Below are 15,241 nucleotides of genomic sequence, written 5' to 3' on the forward strand. Positions count from 1 at the left end.
GCGGCAGTCGAGCAAAGTCGGGACAAGTCGGGACGGGAGGGGGGACAGGCGCGAATGCAAATGCACCGCGCAAATTACGCATAAATCTGGAAGCGCGGCGTGTGTCAGGCAGGTGAGAAAGCTTCCGTCGGTCCAGCAGGACACTGCAACACCCCGCGCAGTCCCCCCGCCGCCCGGCCGCGCGCAAGCCCTGCGCCGGATAACAGGAACAAGGCGCGTCGCCAGTGGGTGTCGGAGGCCGCACGCACCAAACGAATGACAGGCGGTGCATCGAGCAGCTGTGTTGTGCGTCTCACCTACGTTCGGCAGTCGCCTATGAGACGCCGAGGCGAGCGCGCACTCCGCGCCACCTTCCAGGTGGAAAGACGCGCTTTGCGTCAAATGTGCCACGGAAAGCGGCGATTGCGTGTGTTGGGAGAAGAGGCGAATGCTTCTTCGGTGGTGCGGCTACATTATAAGGACGCCAACGGCAGTACCATGTTGACTACACCGGTTCTCGTCCGATCACCGAAGTTAAGCAACATCGGGCGCGGTTAGTACTTGGATGGGTGACCGCCTGGGAACACCGCGTGCTGATGGCTCTTTCTCATTTTTACGTCGCTACACCTGCCAGGCCTCTTTTCATAATAACTTTCAGGTGTCGACAAAGATGCTTCCACAAGCATTTTAAAGTACTGTATTAAACGTAAGATACGAAATTACGGTAATGAACTCGGTTTGAGTAAGAATGCGCGAAGGAAGAGTGCTAGGAACTCGTTGAAAATGACAAAACACTACCAATCGACAGATGTGTTCTTGAAATGCGCCAGAGCCTACTGTTACGCAGCAGTGCTAAATTCCGAAAAGTAACTAAATAAATAAATAAATAAATAAAAACCAACCGTTCTCGTGCCATCACCCAAGTTAAGCAACAACGTTAGTATTCGGATCGGCGACTGCCTGGGACCTCTGGCTGTCTTCATATTTTGCTTTCTTGTCGCCAGCCCTGCCAGCCGTCTCTTCACGCTACCTTTCCGATGCGACAAAGATGTTTCCACAATGACTTAAATCTGTTGTAATAAACAAAAGATACGATATTAGGGAACTCAGTTTGAAGAAGCGTGTGCCAAGGAAGATTTCCAAAGTGTCTCTGGAAATAACAAAACAGTATTAAGCGGCAGAAATGTTCCGAAATACGTCCGGGCTTATTGTTTTGTAGCAGTGTACACGTGCAAATTTGTAAACAAAAATTCTGTGTCTTCTGTCCTTGGTTTCGCACCTTTCCATGGCACGGCACAGCGCTGCTCTAGTAGCTCCGAACGGCCGCCCACGGCGTCTCGGACACGCCGGTCAGGCCCGCGCCCGTCTCGCAGATGTTTCTCGTGCTTGTGCTGTCATATGGGCCGCGACCCGAGCGGCAGCGAGCGGCAGTCGAGCAAAGTCGGGACAAGTCGGGACGGGAGGGGGGACAGGCGCGAATGCAAATGCACCGCGCAAATTACGCATAAATCTGGAAGCGCGGCGTGTGTCAGGCAGGTGAGAAAGCTTCCGTCGGTCCAGCAGGACACTGCAACACCCCGCGCAGTCCCCCCGCCGCCCGGCCGCGCGCAAGCCCTGCGCCGGATAACAGGAACAAGGCGCGTCGCCAGTGGGTGTCGGAGGCCGCACGCACCAAACGAATGACAGGCGGTGCATCGAGCAGCTGTGTTGTGCGTCTCACCTACGTTCGGCAGTCGCCTATGAGACGCCGAGGCGAGCGCGCACTCCGCGCCACCTTCCAGGTGGAAAGACGCGCTTTGCGTCAAATGTGCCACGGAAAGCGGCGATTGCGTGTGTTGGGAGAAGAGGCGAATGCTTCTTCGGTGGTGCGGCTACATTATAAGGACGCCAACGGCAGTACCATGTTGACTACACCGGTTCTCGTCCGATCACCGAAGTTAAGCAACATCGGGCGCGGTTAGTACTTGGATGGGTGACCGCCTGGGAACACCGCGTGCTGATGGCACTTTCTCATTTTTACGTCGCTACACCTGCCAGGCCTCTTTTCATAATAACTTTCAGGTGTCGACAAAGATGCTTCCACAAGCATTTTAAAGTACTGTATTAAACGTAAGATACGAAATTACGGTAATGAACTCGGTTTGAGTAAGAATGCGCGAAGGAAGAGTGCTAGGAACTCGTTGAAAATGACAAAACACTACCAATCGACAGATGTGTTCTTGAAATGCGCCAGAGCCTACTGTTACGCAGCAGTGCTAAATTCCGAAAAGTAACTAAATAAATAAATAAATAAATAAAAACCAACCGTTCTCGTGCCATCACCCAAGTTAAGCAACAACGTTAGTATTCGGATCGGCGACTGCCTGGGACCTCTGGCTGTCTTCATATTTTGCTTTCTTGTCGCCAGCCCTGCCAGCCGTCTCTTCACGCTACCTTTCCGATGCGACAAAGATGTTTCCACAATGACTTAAATCTGTTGTAATAAACAAAAGATACGATATTAGGGAACTCAGTTTGAAGAAGCGTGTGCCAAGGAAGATTTCCAAAGTGTCTCTGGAAATAACAAAACAGTATTAAGCGGCAGAAATGTTCCGAAATACGTCCGGGCTTATTGTTTTGTAGCAGTGTACACGTGCAAATTTGTAAACAAAAATTCTGTGTCTTCTGTCCTTGGTTTCGCACCTTTCCATGGCACGGCACAGCGCTGCTCTAGTAGCTCCGAACGGCCGCCCACGGCGTCTCGGACACGCCGGTCAGGCCCGCGCCCGTCTCGCAGATGTTTCTCGTGCTTGTGCTGTCATATGGGCCGCGACCCGAGCGGCAGCGAGCGGCAGTCGAGCAAAGTCGGGACAAGTCGGGACGGGAGGGGGGACAGGCGCGAATGCAAATGCACCGCGCAAATTACGCATAAATCTGGAAGCGCGGCGTGTGTCAGGCAGGTGAGAAAGCTTCCGTCGGTCCAGCAGGACACTGCAACACCCCGCGCAGTCCCCCCGCCGCCCGGCCGCGCGCAAGCCCTGCGCCGGATAACAGGAACAAGGCGCGTCGCCAGTGGGTGTCGGAGGCCGCACGCACCAAACGAATGACAGGCGGTGCATCGAGCAGCTGTGTTGTGCGTCTCACCTACGTTCGGCAGTCGCCTATGAGACGCCGAGGCGAGCGCGCACTCCGCGCCACCTTCCAGGTGGAAAGACGCGCTTTGCGTCAAATGTGCCACGGAAAGCGGCGATTGCGTGTGTTGGGAGAAGAGGCGAATGCTTCTTCGGTGGTGCGGCTACATTATAAGGACGCCAACGGCAGTACCATGTTGACTACACCGGTTCTCGTCCGATCACCGAAGTTAAGCAACATCGGGCGCGGTTAGTACTTGGATGGGTGACCGCCTGGGAACACCGCGTGCTGTTGGCTCTTTCTAATTTTTTCATTTTTACGTCGCTACACCTGCCAGGCCTCTTTTCATAATAACTTTCAGGTGTCGACAAAGATGCTTCCACAAGCATTTTAAAGTACTGTATTAAACGTAAGATACGAAATTACGGTAATGAACTCGGTTTGAGTAAGAATGCGCGAAGGAAGAGTGCTAGGAACTCGTTGAAAATGACAAAACACTACCAATCGACAGATGTGTTCTTGAAATGCGCCAGAGCCTACTGTTACGCAGCAGTGCTAAATTCCGAAAAGTAACTAAATAAATAAATAAATAAATAAAAACCAACCGTTCTCGTGAAATCACCCAAGTTAAGCAACAACGTTAGTATTCGGATCGGCGACTGCCTGGGACCTCTGGCTGTCTTCATATTTTGCTTTCTTGTCGCCAGCCCTGCCAGCCGTCTCTTCACGCTACCTTTCCGATGCGACAAAGATGTTTCCACAATGACTTAAATCTGTTGTAATAAACAAAAGATACGATATTAGGGAACTCAGTTTGAAGAAGCGTGTGCCAAGGAAGATTTCCAAAGTGTCTCTGGAAATAACAAAACAGTATTAAGCGGCAGAAATGTTCCGAAATACGTCCGGGCTTATTGTTTTGTAGCAGTGTACACGTGCAAATTTGTAAACAAAAATTCTGTGTCTTCTGTCCTTGGTTTCGCACCTTTCCATGGCACGGCACAGCGCTGCTCTAGTAGCTCCGAACGGCCGCCCACGGCGTCTCGGACACGCCGGTCAGGCCCGCGCCCGTCTCGCAGATGTTTCTCGTGCTTGTGCTGTCATATGGGCCGCGACCCGAGCGGCAGCGAGCGGCAGTCGAGCAAAGTCGGGACAAGTCGGGACGGGAGGGGGGACAGGCGCGAATGCAAATGCACCGCGCAAATTACGCATAAATCTGGAAGCGCGGCGTGTGTCAGGCAGGTGAGAAAGCTTCCGTCGGTCCAGCAGGACACTGCAACACCCCGCGCAGTCCCCCCGCCGCCCGGCCGCGCGCAAGCCCTGCGCCGGATAACAGGAACAAGGCGCGTCGCCAGTGGGTGTCGGAGGCCGCACGCACCAAACGAATGACAGGCGGTGCATCGAGCAGCTGTGTTGTGCGTCTCACCTACGTTCGGCAGTCGCCTATGAGACGCCGAGGCGAGCGCGCACTCCGCGCCACCTTCCAGGTGGAAAGACGCGCTTTGCGTCAAATGTGCCACGGAAAGCGGCGATTGCGTGTGTTGGGAGAAGAGGCGAATGCTTCTTCGGTGGTGCGGCTACATTATAAGGACGCCAACGGCAGTACCATGTTGACTACACCGGTTCTCGTCCGATCACCGAAGTTAAGCAACATCGGGCGCGGTTAGTACTTGGATGGGTGACCGCCTGGGAACACCGCGTGCTGATGGCTCTTTCTCATTTTTACGTCGCTACACCTGCCAGGCCTCTTTTCATAATAACTTTCAGGTGTCGACAAAGATGCTTCCACAAGCATTTTAAAGTACTGTATTAAACGTAAGATACGAAATTACGGTAATGAACTCGGTTTGAGTAAGAATGCGCGAAGGAAGAGTGCTAGGAACTCGTTGAAAATGACAAAACACTACCAATCGACAGATGTGTTCTTGAAATGCGCCAGAGCCTACTGTTACGCAGCAGTGCTAAATTCCGAAAAGTAACTAAATAAATAAATAAATAAATAAAAACCAACCGTTCTCGTGCCATCACCCAAGTTAAGCAACAACGTTAGTATTCGGATCGGCGACTGCCTGGGACCTCTGGCTGTCTTCATATTTTGCTTTCTTGTCGCCAGCCCTGCCAGCCGTCTCTTCACGCTACCTTTCCGATGCGACAAAGATGTTTCCACAATGACTTAAATCTGTTGTAATAAACAAAAGATACGATATTAGGGAACTCAGTTTGAAGAAGCGTGTGCCAAGGAAGATTTCCAAAGTGTCTCTGGAAATAACAAAACAGTATTAAGCGGCAGAAATGTTCCGAAATACGTCCGGGCTTATTGTTTTGTAGCAGTGTACACGTGCAAATTTGTAAACAAAAATTCTGTGTCTTCTGTCCTTGGTTTCGCACCTTTCCATGGCACGGCACAGCGCTGCTCTAGTAGCTCCGAACGGCCGCCCACGGCGTCTCGGACACGCCGGTCAGGCCCGCGCCCGTCTCGCAGATGTTTCTCGTGCTTGTGCTGTCATATGGGCCGCGACCCGAGCGGCAGCGAGCGGCAGTCGAGCAAAGTCGGGACAAGTCGGGACGGGAGGGGGGACAGGCGCGAATGCAAATGCACCGCGCAAATTACGCATAAATCTGGAAGCGCGGCGTGTGTCAGGCAGGTGAGAAAGCTTCCGTCGGTCCAGCAGGACACTGCAACACCCCGCGCAGTCCCCCCGCCGCCCGGCCGCGCGCAAGCCCTGCGCCGGATAACAGGAACAAGGCGCGTCGCCAGTGGGTGTCGGAGGCCGCACGCACCAAACGAATGACAGGCGGTGCATCGAGCAGCTGTGTTGTGCGTCTCACCTACGTTCGGCAGTCGCCTATGAGACGCCGAGGCGAGCGCGCACTCCGCGCCACCTTCCAGGTGGAAAGACGCGCTTTGCGTCAAATGTGCCACGGAAAGCGGCGATTGCGTGTGTTGGGAGAAGAGGCGAATGCTTCTTCGGTGGTGCGGCTACATTATAAGGACGCCAACGGCAGTACCATGTTGACTACACCGGTTCTCGTCCGATCACCGAAGTTAAGCAACATCGGGCGCGGTTAGTACTTGGATGGGTGACCGCCTGGGAACACCGCGTGCTGATGGCTCTTTCTCATTTTTACGTCGCTACACCTGCCAGGCCTCTTTTCATAATAACTTTCAGGTGTCGACAAAGATGCTTCCACAAGCATTTTAAAGTACTGTATTAAACGTAAGATACGAAATTACGGTAATGAACTCGGTTTGAGTAAGAATGCGCGAAGGAAGAGTGCTAGGAACTCGTTGAAAATGACAAAACACTACCAATCGACAGATGTGTTCTTGAAATGCGCCAGAGCCTACTGTTACGCAGCAGTGCTAAATTCCGAAAAGTAACTAAATAAATAAATAAATAAATAAAAACCAACCGTTCTCGTGCCATCACCCAAGTTAAGCAACAACGTTAGTATTCGGATCGGCGACTGCCTGGGACCTCTGGCTGTCTTCATATTTTGCTTTCTTGTCGCCAGCCCTGCCAGCCGTCTCTTCACGCTACCTTTCCGATGCGACAAAGATGTTTCCACAATGACTTAAATCTGTTGTAATAAACAAAAGATACGATATTAGGGAACTCAGTTTGAAGAAGCGTGTGCCAAGGAAGATTTCCAAAGTGTCTCTGGAAATAACAAAACAGTATTAAGCGGCAGAAATGTTCCGAAATACGTCCGGGCTTATTGTTTTGTAGCAGTGTACACGTGCAAATTTGTAAACAAAAATTCTGTGTCTTCTGTCCTTGGTTTCGCACCTTTCCATGGCACGGCACAGCGCTGCTCTAGTAGCTCCGAACGGCCGCCCACGGCGTCTCGGACACGCCGGTCAGGCCCGCGCCCGTCTCGCAGATGTTTCTCGTGCTTGTGCTGTCATATGGGCCGCGACCCGAGCGGCAGCGAGCGGCAGTCGAGCAAAGTCGGGACAAGTCGGGACGGGAGGGGGGACAGGCGCGAATGCAAATGCACCGCGCAAATTACGCATAAATCTGGAAGCGCGGCGTGTGTCAGGCAGGTGAGAAAGCTTCCGTCGGTCCAGCAGGACACTGCAACACCCCGCGCAGTCCCCCCGCCGCCCGGCCGCGCGCAAGCCCTGCGCCGGATAACAGGAACAAGGCGCGTCGCCAGTGGGTGTCGGAGGCCGCACGCACCAAACGAATGACAGGCGGTGCATCGAGCAGCTGTGTTGTGCGTCTCACCTACGTTCGGCAGTCGCCTATGAGACGCCGAGGCGAGCGCGCACTCCGCGCCACCTTCCAGGTGGAAAGACGCGCTTTGCGTCAAATGTGCCACGGAAAGCGGCGATTGCGTGTGTTGGGAGAAGAGGCGAATGCTTCTTCGGTGGTGCGGCTACATTATAAGGACGCCAACGGCAGTACCATGTTGACTACACCGGTTCTCGTCCGATCACCGAAGTTAAGCAACATCGGGCGCGGTTAGTACTTGGATGGGTGACCGCCTGGGAACACCGCGTGCTGATGGCACTTTCTCATTTTTACGTCGCTACACCTGCCAGGCCTCTTTTCATAATAACTTTCAGGTGTCGACAAAGATGCTTCCACAAGCATTTTAAAGTACTGTATTAAACGTAAGATACGAAATTACGGTAATGAACTCGGTTTGAGTAAGAATGCGCGAAGGAAGAGTGCTAGGAACTCGTTGAAAATGACAAAACACTACCAATCGACAGATGTGTTCTTGAAATGCGCCAGAGCCTACTGTTACGCAGCAGTGCTAAATTCCGAAAAGTAACTAAATAAATAAATAAATAAATAAAAACCAACCGTTCTCGTGCCATCACCCAAGTTAAGCAACAACGTTAGTATTCGGATCGGCGACTGCCTGGGACCTCTGGCTGTCTTCATATTTTGCTTTCTTGTCGCCAGCCCTGCCAGCCGTCTCTTCACGCTACCTTTCCGATGCGACAAAGATGTTTCCACAATGACTTAAATCTGTTGTAATAAACAAAAGATACGATATTAGGGAACTCAGTTTGAAGAAGCGTGTGCCAAGGAAGATTTCCAAAGTGTCTCTGGAAATAACAAAACAGTATTAAGCGGCAGAAATGTTCCGAAATACGTCCGGGCTTATTGTTTTGTAGCAGTGTACACGTGCAAATTTGTAAACAAAAATTCTGTGTCTTCTGTCCTTGGTTTCGCACCTTTCCATGGCACGGCACAGCGCTGCTCTAGTAGCTCCGAACGGCCGCCCACGGCGTCTCGGACACGCCGGTCAGGCCCGCGCCCGTCTCGCAGATGTTTCTCGTGCTTGTGCTGTCATATGGGCCGCGACCCGAGCGGCAGCGAGCGGCAGTCGAGCAAAGTCGGGACAAGTCGGGACGGGAGGGGGGACAGGCGCGAATGCAAATGCACCGCGCAAATTACGCATAAATCTGGAAGCGCGGCGTGTGTCAGGCAGGTGAGAAAGCTTCCGTCGGTCCAGCAGGACACTGCAACACCCCGCGCAGTCCCCCCGCCGCCCGGCCGCGCGCAAGCCCTGCGCCGGATAACAGGAACAAGGCGCGTCGCCAGTGGGTGTCGGAGGCCGCACGCACCAAACGAATGACAGGCGGTGCATCGAGCAGCTGTGTTGTGCGTCTCACCTACGTTCGGCAGTCGCCTATGAGACGCCGAGGCGAGCGCGCACTCCGCGCCACCTTCCAGGTGGAAAGACGCGCTTTGCGTCAAATGTGCCACGGAAAGCGGCGATTGCGTGTGTTGGGAGAAGAGGCGAATGCTTCTTCGGTGGTGCGGCTACATTATAAGGACGCCAACGGCAGTACCATGTTGACTACACCGGTTCTCGTCCGATCACCGAAGTTAAGCAACATCGGGCGCGGTTAGTACTTGGATGGGTGACCGCCTGGGAACACCGCGTGCTGTTGGCTCTTTCTAATTTTTTCATTTTTACGTCGCTACACCTGCCAGGCCTCTTTTCATAATAACTTTCAGGTGTCGACAAAGATGCTTCCACAAGCATTTTAAAGTACTGTATTAAACGTAAGATACGAAATTACGGTAATGAACTCGGTTTGAGTAAGAATGCGCGAAGGAAGAGTGCTAGGAACTCGTTGAAAATGACAAAACACTACCAATCGACAGATGTGTTCTTGAAATGCGCCAGAGCCTACTGTTACGCAGCAGTGCTAAATTCCGAAAAGTAACTAAATAAATAAATAAATAAATAAAAACCAACCGTTCTCGTGAAATCACCCAAGTTAAGCAACAACGTTAGTATTCGGATCGGCGACTGCCTGGGACCTCTGGCTGTCTTCATATTTTGCTTTCTTGTCGCCAGCCCTGCCAGCCGTCTCTTCACGCTACCTTTCCGATGCGACAAAGATGTTTCCACAATGACTTAAATCTGTTGTAATAAACAAAAGATACGATATTAGGGAACTCAGTTTGAAGAAGCGTGTGCCAAGGAAGATTTCCAAAGTGTCTCTGGAAATAACAAAACAGTATTAAGCGGCAGAAATGTTCCGAAATACGTCCGGGCTTATTGTTTTGTAGCAGTGTACACGTGCAAATTTGTAAACAAAAATTCTGTGTCTTCTGTCCTTGGTTTCGCACCTTTCCATGGCACGGCACAGCGCTGCTCTAGTAGCTCCGAACGGCCGCCCACGGCGTCTCGGACACGCCGGTCAGGCCCGCGCCCGTCTCGCAGATGTTTCTCGTGCTTGTGCTGTCATATGGGCCGCGACCCGAGCGGCAGCGAGCGGCAGTCGAGCAAAGTCGGGACAAGTCGGGACGGGAGGGGGGACAGGCGCGAATGCAAATGCACCGCGCAAATTACGCATAAATCTGGAAGCGCGGCGTGTGTCAGGCAGGTGAGAAAGCTTCCGTCGGTCCAGCAGGACACTGCAACACCCCGCGCAGTCCCCCCGCCGCCCGGCCGCGCGCAAGCCCTGCGCCGGATAACAGGAACAAGGCGCGTCGCCAGTGGGTGTCGGAGGCCGCACGCACCAAACGAATGACAGGCGGTGCATCGAGCAGCTGTGTTGTGCGTCTCACCTACGTTCGGCAGTCGCCTATGAGACGCCGAGGCGAGCGCGCACTCCGCGCCACCTTCCAGGTGGAAAGACGCGCTTTGCGTCAAATGTGCCACGGAAAGCGGCGATTGCGTGTGTTGGGAGAAGAGGCGAATGCTTCTTCGGTGGTGCGGCTACATTATAAGGACGCCAACGGCAGTACCATGTTGACTACACCGGTTCTCGTCCGATCACCGAAGTTAAGCAACATCGGGCGCGGTTAGTACTTGGATGGGTGACCGCCTGGGAACACCGCGTGCTGATGGCTCTTTCTCATTTTTACGTCGCTACACCTGCCAGGCCTCTTTTCATAATAACTTTCAGGTGTCGACAAAGATGCTTCCACAAGCATTTTAAAGTACTGTATTAAACGTAAGATACGAAATTACGGTAATGAACTCGGTTTGAGTAAGAATGCGCGAAGGAAGAGTGCTAGGAACTCGTTGAAAATGACAAAACACTACCAATCGACAGATGTGTTCTTGAAATGCGCCAGAGCCTACTGTTACGCAGCAGTGCTAAATTCCGAAAAGTAACTAAATAAATAAATAAATAAATAAAAACCAACCGTTCTCGTGCCATCACCCAAGTTAAGCAACAACGTTAGTATTCGGATCGGCGACTGCCTGGGACCTCTGGCTGTCTTCATATTTTGCTTTCTTGTCGCCAGCCCTGCCAGCCGTCTCTTCACGCTACCTTTCCGATGCGACAAAGATGTTTCCACAATGACTTAAATCTGTTGTAATAAACAAAAGATACGATATTAGGGAACTCAGTTTGAAGAAGCGTGTGCCAAGGAAGATTTCCAAAGTGTCTCTGGAAATAACAAAACAGTATTAAGCGGCAGAAATGTTCCGAAATACGTCCGGGCTTATTGTTTTGTAGCAGTGTACACGTGCAAATTTGTAAACAAAAATTCTGTGTCTTCTGTCCTTGGTTTCGCACCTTTCCATGGCACGGCACAGCGCTGCTCTAGTAGCTCCGAACGGCCGCCCACGGCGTCTCGGACACGCCGGTCAGGCCCGCGCCCGTCTCGCAGATGTTTCTCGTGCTTGTGCTGTCATATGGGCCGCGACCCGAGCGGCAGCGAGCGGCAGTCGAGCAAAGTCGGGACAAGTCGGGACGGGAGGGGGGACAGGCGCGAATGCAAATGCACCGCGCAAATTACGCATAAATCTGGAAGCGCGGCGTGTGTCAGGCAGGTGAGAAAGCTTCCGTCGGTCCAGCAGGACACTGCAACACCCCGCGCAGTCCCCCCGCCGCCCGGCCGCGCGCAAGCCCTGCGCCGGATAACAGGAACAAGGCGCGTCGCCAGTGGGTGTCGGAGGCCGCACGCACCAAACGAATGACAGGCGGTGCATCGAGCAGCTGTGTTGTGCGTCTCACCTACGTTCGGCAGTCGCCTATGAGACGCCGAGGCGAGCGCGCACTCCGCGCCACCTTCCAGGTGGAAAGACGCGCTTTGCGTCAAATGTGCCACGGAAAGCGGCGATTGCGTGTGTTGGGAGAAGAGGCGAATGCTTCTTCGGTGGTGCGGCTACATTATAAGGACGCCAACGGCAGTACCATGTTGACTACACCGGTTCTCGTCCGATCACCGAAGTTAAGCAACATCGGGCGCGGTTAGTACTTGGATGGGTGACCGCCTGGGAACACCGCGTGCTGATGGCTCTTTCTCATTTTTACGTCGCTACACCTGCCAGGCCTCTTTTCATAATAACTTTCAGGTGTCGACAAAGATGCTTCCACAAGCATTTTAAAGTACTGTATTAAACGTAAGATACGAAATTACGGTAATGAACTCGGTTTGAGTAAGAATGCGCGAAGGAAGAGTGCTAGGAACTCGTTGAAAATGACAAAACACTACCAATCGACAGATGTGTTCTTGAAATGCGCCAGAGCCTACTGTTACGCAGCAGTGCTAAATTCCGAAAAGTAACTAAATAAATAAATAAATAAAAAAAAACCAACCGTTCTCGTGCCATCACCCAAGTTAAGCAACAACGTTAGTATTCGGATCGGCGACTGCCTGGGACCTCTGGCTGTCTTCATATTTTGCTTTCTTGTCGCCAGCCCTGCCAGCCGTCTCTTCACGCTACCTTTCCGATGCGACAAAGATGTTTCCACAATGACTTAAATCTGTTGTAATAAACAAAAGATACGATATTAGGGAACTCAGTTTGAAGAAGCGTGTGCCAAGGAAGATTTCCAAAGTGTCTCTGGAAATAACAAAACAGTATTAAGCGGCAGAAATGTTCCGAAATACGTCCGGGCTTATTGTTTTGTAGCAGTGTACACGTGCAAATTTGTAAACAAAAATTCTGTGTCTTCTGTCCTTGGTTTCGCACCTTTCCATGGCACGGCACAGCGCTGCTCTAGTAGCTCCGAACGGCCGCCCACGGCGTCTCGGACACGCCGGTCAGGCCCGCGCCCGTCTCGCAGATGTTTCTCGTGCTTGTGCTGTCATATGGGCCGCGACCCGAGCGGCAGCGAGCGGCAGTCGAGCAAAGTCGGGACAAGTCGGGACGGGAGGGGGGACAGGCGCGAATGCAAATGCACCGCGCAAATTACGCATAAATCTGGAAGCGCGGCGTGTGTCAGGCAGGTGAGAAAGCTTCCGTCGGTCCAGCAGGACACTGCAACACCCCGCGCAGTCCCCCCGCCGCCCGGCCGCGCGCAAGCCCTGCGCCGGATAACAGGAACAAGGCGCGTCGCCAGTGGGTGTCGGAGGCCGCACGCACCAAACGAATGACAGGCGGTGCATCGAGCAGCTGTGTTGTGCGTCTCACCTACGTTCGGCAGTCGCCTATGAGACGCCGAGGCGAGCGCGCACTCCGCGCCACCTTCCAGGTGGAAAGACGCGCTTTGCGTCAAATGTGCCACGGAAAGCGGCGATTGCTTGTGTTGGGAGAAGAGGCGAATGCTTCTTCGGTGGTGCGGCTACATTATAAGGACGCCAACGGCAGTACCATGTTGACTACACCGGTTCTCGTCCGATCACCGAAGTTAAGCAACATCGGGCGCGGTTAGTACTTGGATGGGTGACCGCCTGGGAACACCGCGTGCTGATGGCTCTTTCTCATTTTTACGTCGCTACACCTGCCAGGCCTCTTTTCATAATAACTTTCAGGTGTCGACAAAGATGCTTCCACAAGCATTTTAAAGTACTGTATTAAACGTAAGATACGAAATTACGGTAATGAACTCGGTTTGAGTAAGAATGCGCGAAGGAAGAGTGCTAGGAACTCGTTGAAAATGACAAAACACTACCAATCGACAGATGTGTTCTTGAAATGCGCCAGAGCCTACTGTTACGCAGCAGTGCTAAATTCCGAAAAGTAACTAAATAAATAAATAAATAAAAAAAAACCAACCGTTCTCGTGCCATCACCCAAGTTAAGCAACAACGTTAGTATTCGGATCGGCGACTGCCTGGGACCTCTGGCTGTCTTCATATTTTGCTTTCTTGTCGCCAGCCCTGCCAGCCGTCTCTTCACGCTACCTTTCCGATGCGACAAAGATGTTTCCACAATGACTTAAATCTGTTGTAATAAACAAAAGATACGATATTAGGGAACTCAGTTTGAAGAAGCGTGTGCCAAGGAAGATTTCCAAAGTGTCTCTGGAAATAACAAAACAGTATTAAGCGGCAGAAATGTTCCGAAATACGTCCGGGCTTATTGTTTTGTAGCAGTGTACACGTGCAAATTTGTAAACAAAAATTCTGTGTCTTCTGTCCTTGGTTTCGCACCTTTCCATGGCACGGCACAGCGCTGCTCTAGTAGCTCCGAACGGCCGCCCACGGCGTCTCGGACACGCCGGTCAGGCCCGCGCCCGTCTCGCAGATGTTTCTCGTGCTTGTGCTGTCATATGGGCCGCGACCCGAGCGGCAGCGAGCGGCAGTCGAGCAAAGTCGGGACAAGTCGGGACGGGAGGGGGGACAGGCGCGAATGCAAATGCACCGCGCAAATTACGCATAAATCTGGAAGCGCGGCGTGTGTCAGGCAGGTGAGAAAGCTTCCGTCGGTCCAGCAGGACACTGCAACACCCCGCGCAGTCCCCCCGCCGCCCGGCCGCGCGCAAGCCCTGCGCCGGATAACAGGAACAAGGCGCGTCGCCAGTGGGTGTCGGAGGCCGCACGCACCAAACGAATGACAGGCGGTGCATCGAGCAGCTGTGTTGTGCGTCTCACCTACGTTCGGCAGTCGCCTATGAGACGCCGAGGCGAGCGCGCACTCCGCGCCACCTTCCAGGTGGAAAGACGCGCTTTGCGTCAAATGTGCCACGGAAAGCGGCGATTGCGTGTGTTGGGAGAAGAGGCGAATGCTTCTTCGGTGGTGCGGCTACATTATAAGGACGCCAACGGCAGTACCATGTTGACTACACCGGTTCTCGTCCGATCACCGAAGTTAAGCAACATCGGGCGCGGTTAGTACTTGGATGGGTGACCGCCTGGGAACACCGCGTGCTGTTGGCTCTTTCTAATTTTTTCATTTTTACGTCGCTACACCTGCCAGGCCTCTTTTCATAATAACTTTCAGGTGTCGACAAAGATGCTTCCACAAGCATTTTAAAGTACTGTATTAAACGTAAGATACGAAATTACGGTAATGAACTCGGTTTGAGTAAGAATGCGCGAAGGAAGAGTGCTAGGAACTCGTTGAAAATGACAAAACACTACCAATCGACAGATGTGTTCTTGAAATGCGCCAGAGCCTACTGTTACGCAGCAGTGCTAAATTCCGAAAAGTAACTAAATAAATAAATAAATAAATAAAAACCAACCGTTCTCGTGAAATCACCCAAGTTAAGCAACAACGTTAGTATTCGGATCGGCGACTGCCTGGGACCTCTGGCTGTCTTCATATTTTGCTTTCTTGTCGCCAGCCCTGCCAGCCGTCTCTTCACGCTACCTTTCCGATGCGACAAAGATGTTTCCACAATGACTTAAATCTGTTGTAATAAACAAAAGATACGATATTAGGGAACTCAGTTTGAAGAAGCGTGTGCCAAGGAAGATTTCCAAAGTGTCTCTGGAAATAACAAAACAGTATTAAGCGGCAGAAATGTTCCGAAATACGTCCGGGCTTA

General features: G+C 52.3%; 11 non-coding genes across 11 annotated transcripts; all 11 read left to right on the top strand.

Annotated features, from left to right (window-relative positions):
- The first annotated feature begins 462 nt into the window (after nucleotides 1-462).
- On the top strand, nucleotides 463-581 carry LOC126150775 (5S ribosomal RNA). Its single transcript, XR_007531634.1, has one exon. It is a non-coding gene; the product is annotated as a 5S ribosomal RNA (ribosomal RNA).
- Nucleotides 582-1,865: 1,284 nt separating this feature from the next.
- Nucleotides 1,866-1,984, top strand: LOC126150794 (5S ribosomal RNA). Its single transcript, XR_007531651.1, has one exon. It is a non-coding gene; the product is annotated as a 5S ribosomal RNA (ribosomal RNA).
- Nucleotides 1,985-3,268: 1,284 nt separating this feature from the next.
- Nucleotides 3,269-3,387, top strand: LOC126150764 (5S ribosomal RNA). Its single transcript, XR_007531624.1, has one exon. It is a non-coding gene; the product is annotated as a 5S ribosomal RNA (ribosomal RNA).
- Nucleotides 3,388-4,679: 1,292 nt separating this feature from the next.
- LOC126150777 (5S ribosomal RNA) lies at nucleotides 4,680-4,798 on the top strand. The gene has a single exon (XR_007531636.1). It is a non-coding gene; the product is annotated as a 5S ribosomal RNA (ribosomal RNA).
- A 1,284-nt stretch (nucleotides 4,799-6,082) lies between these two features.
- Nucleotides 6,083-6,201, top strand: LOC126150778 (5S ribosomal RNA). The gene has a single exon (XR_007531637.1). It is a non-coding gene; the product is annotated as a 5S ribosomal RNA (ribosomal RNA).
- Nucleotides 6,202-7,485: 1,284 nt separating this feature from the next.
- LOC126150795 (5S ribosomal RNA) lies at nucleotides 7,486-7,604 on the top strand. Its single transcript, XR_007531652.1, has one exon. It is a non-coding gene; the product is annotated as a 5S ribosomal RNA (ribosomal RNA).
- Nucleotides 7,605-8,888: 1,284 nt separating this feature from the next.
- LOC126150776 (5S ribosomal RNA) lies at nucleotides 8,889-9,007 on the top strand. Its single transcript, XR_007531635.1, has one exon. It is a non-coding gene; the product is annotated as a 5S ribosomal RNA (ribosomal RNA).
- Nucleotides 9,008-10,299: 1,292 nt separating this feature from the next.
- Nucleotides 10,300-10,418, top strand: LOC126150779 (5S ribosomal RNA). Its single transcript, XR_007531638.1, has one exon. It is a non-coding gene; the product is annotated as a 5S ribosomal RNA (ribosomal RNA).
- Nucleotides 10,419-11,702: 1,284 nt separating this feature from the next.
- On the top strand, nucleotides 11,703-11,821 carry LOC126150780 (5S ribosomal RNA). Its single transcript, XR_007531639.1, has one exon. It is a non-coding gene; the product is annotated as a 5S ribosomal RNA (ribosomal RNA).
- Nucleotides 11,822-13,105: 1,284 nt separating this feature from the next.
- On the top strand, nucleotides 13,106-13,224 carry LOC126150781 (5S ribosomal RNA). Its single transcript, XR_007531640.1, has one exon. It is a non-coding gene; the product is annotated as a 5S ribosomal RNA (ribosomal RNA).
- Nucleotides 13,225-14,508: 1,284 nt separating this feature from the next.
- LOC126150789 (5S ribosomal RNA) lies at nucleotides 14,509-14,627 on the top strand. The gene has a single exon (XR_007531646.1). It is a non-coding gene; the product is annotated as a 5S ribosomal RNA (ribosomal RNA).
- The last annotated feature ends 614 nt before the right edge of the window (nucleotides 14,628-15,241 follow it).

Source organism: Schistocerca cancellata, unplaced genomic scaffold (assembly GCF_023864275.1).
Source record: "Schistocerca cancellata isolate TAMUIC-IGC-003103 unplaced genomic scaffold, iqSchCanc2.1 HiC_scaffold_1000, whole genome shotgun sequence".
Classification (NCBI taxonomy): domain Eukaryota; kingdom Metazoa; phylum Arthropoda; class Insecta; order Orthoptera; family Acrididae; genus Schistocerca; species Schistocerca cancellata.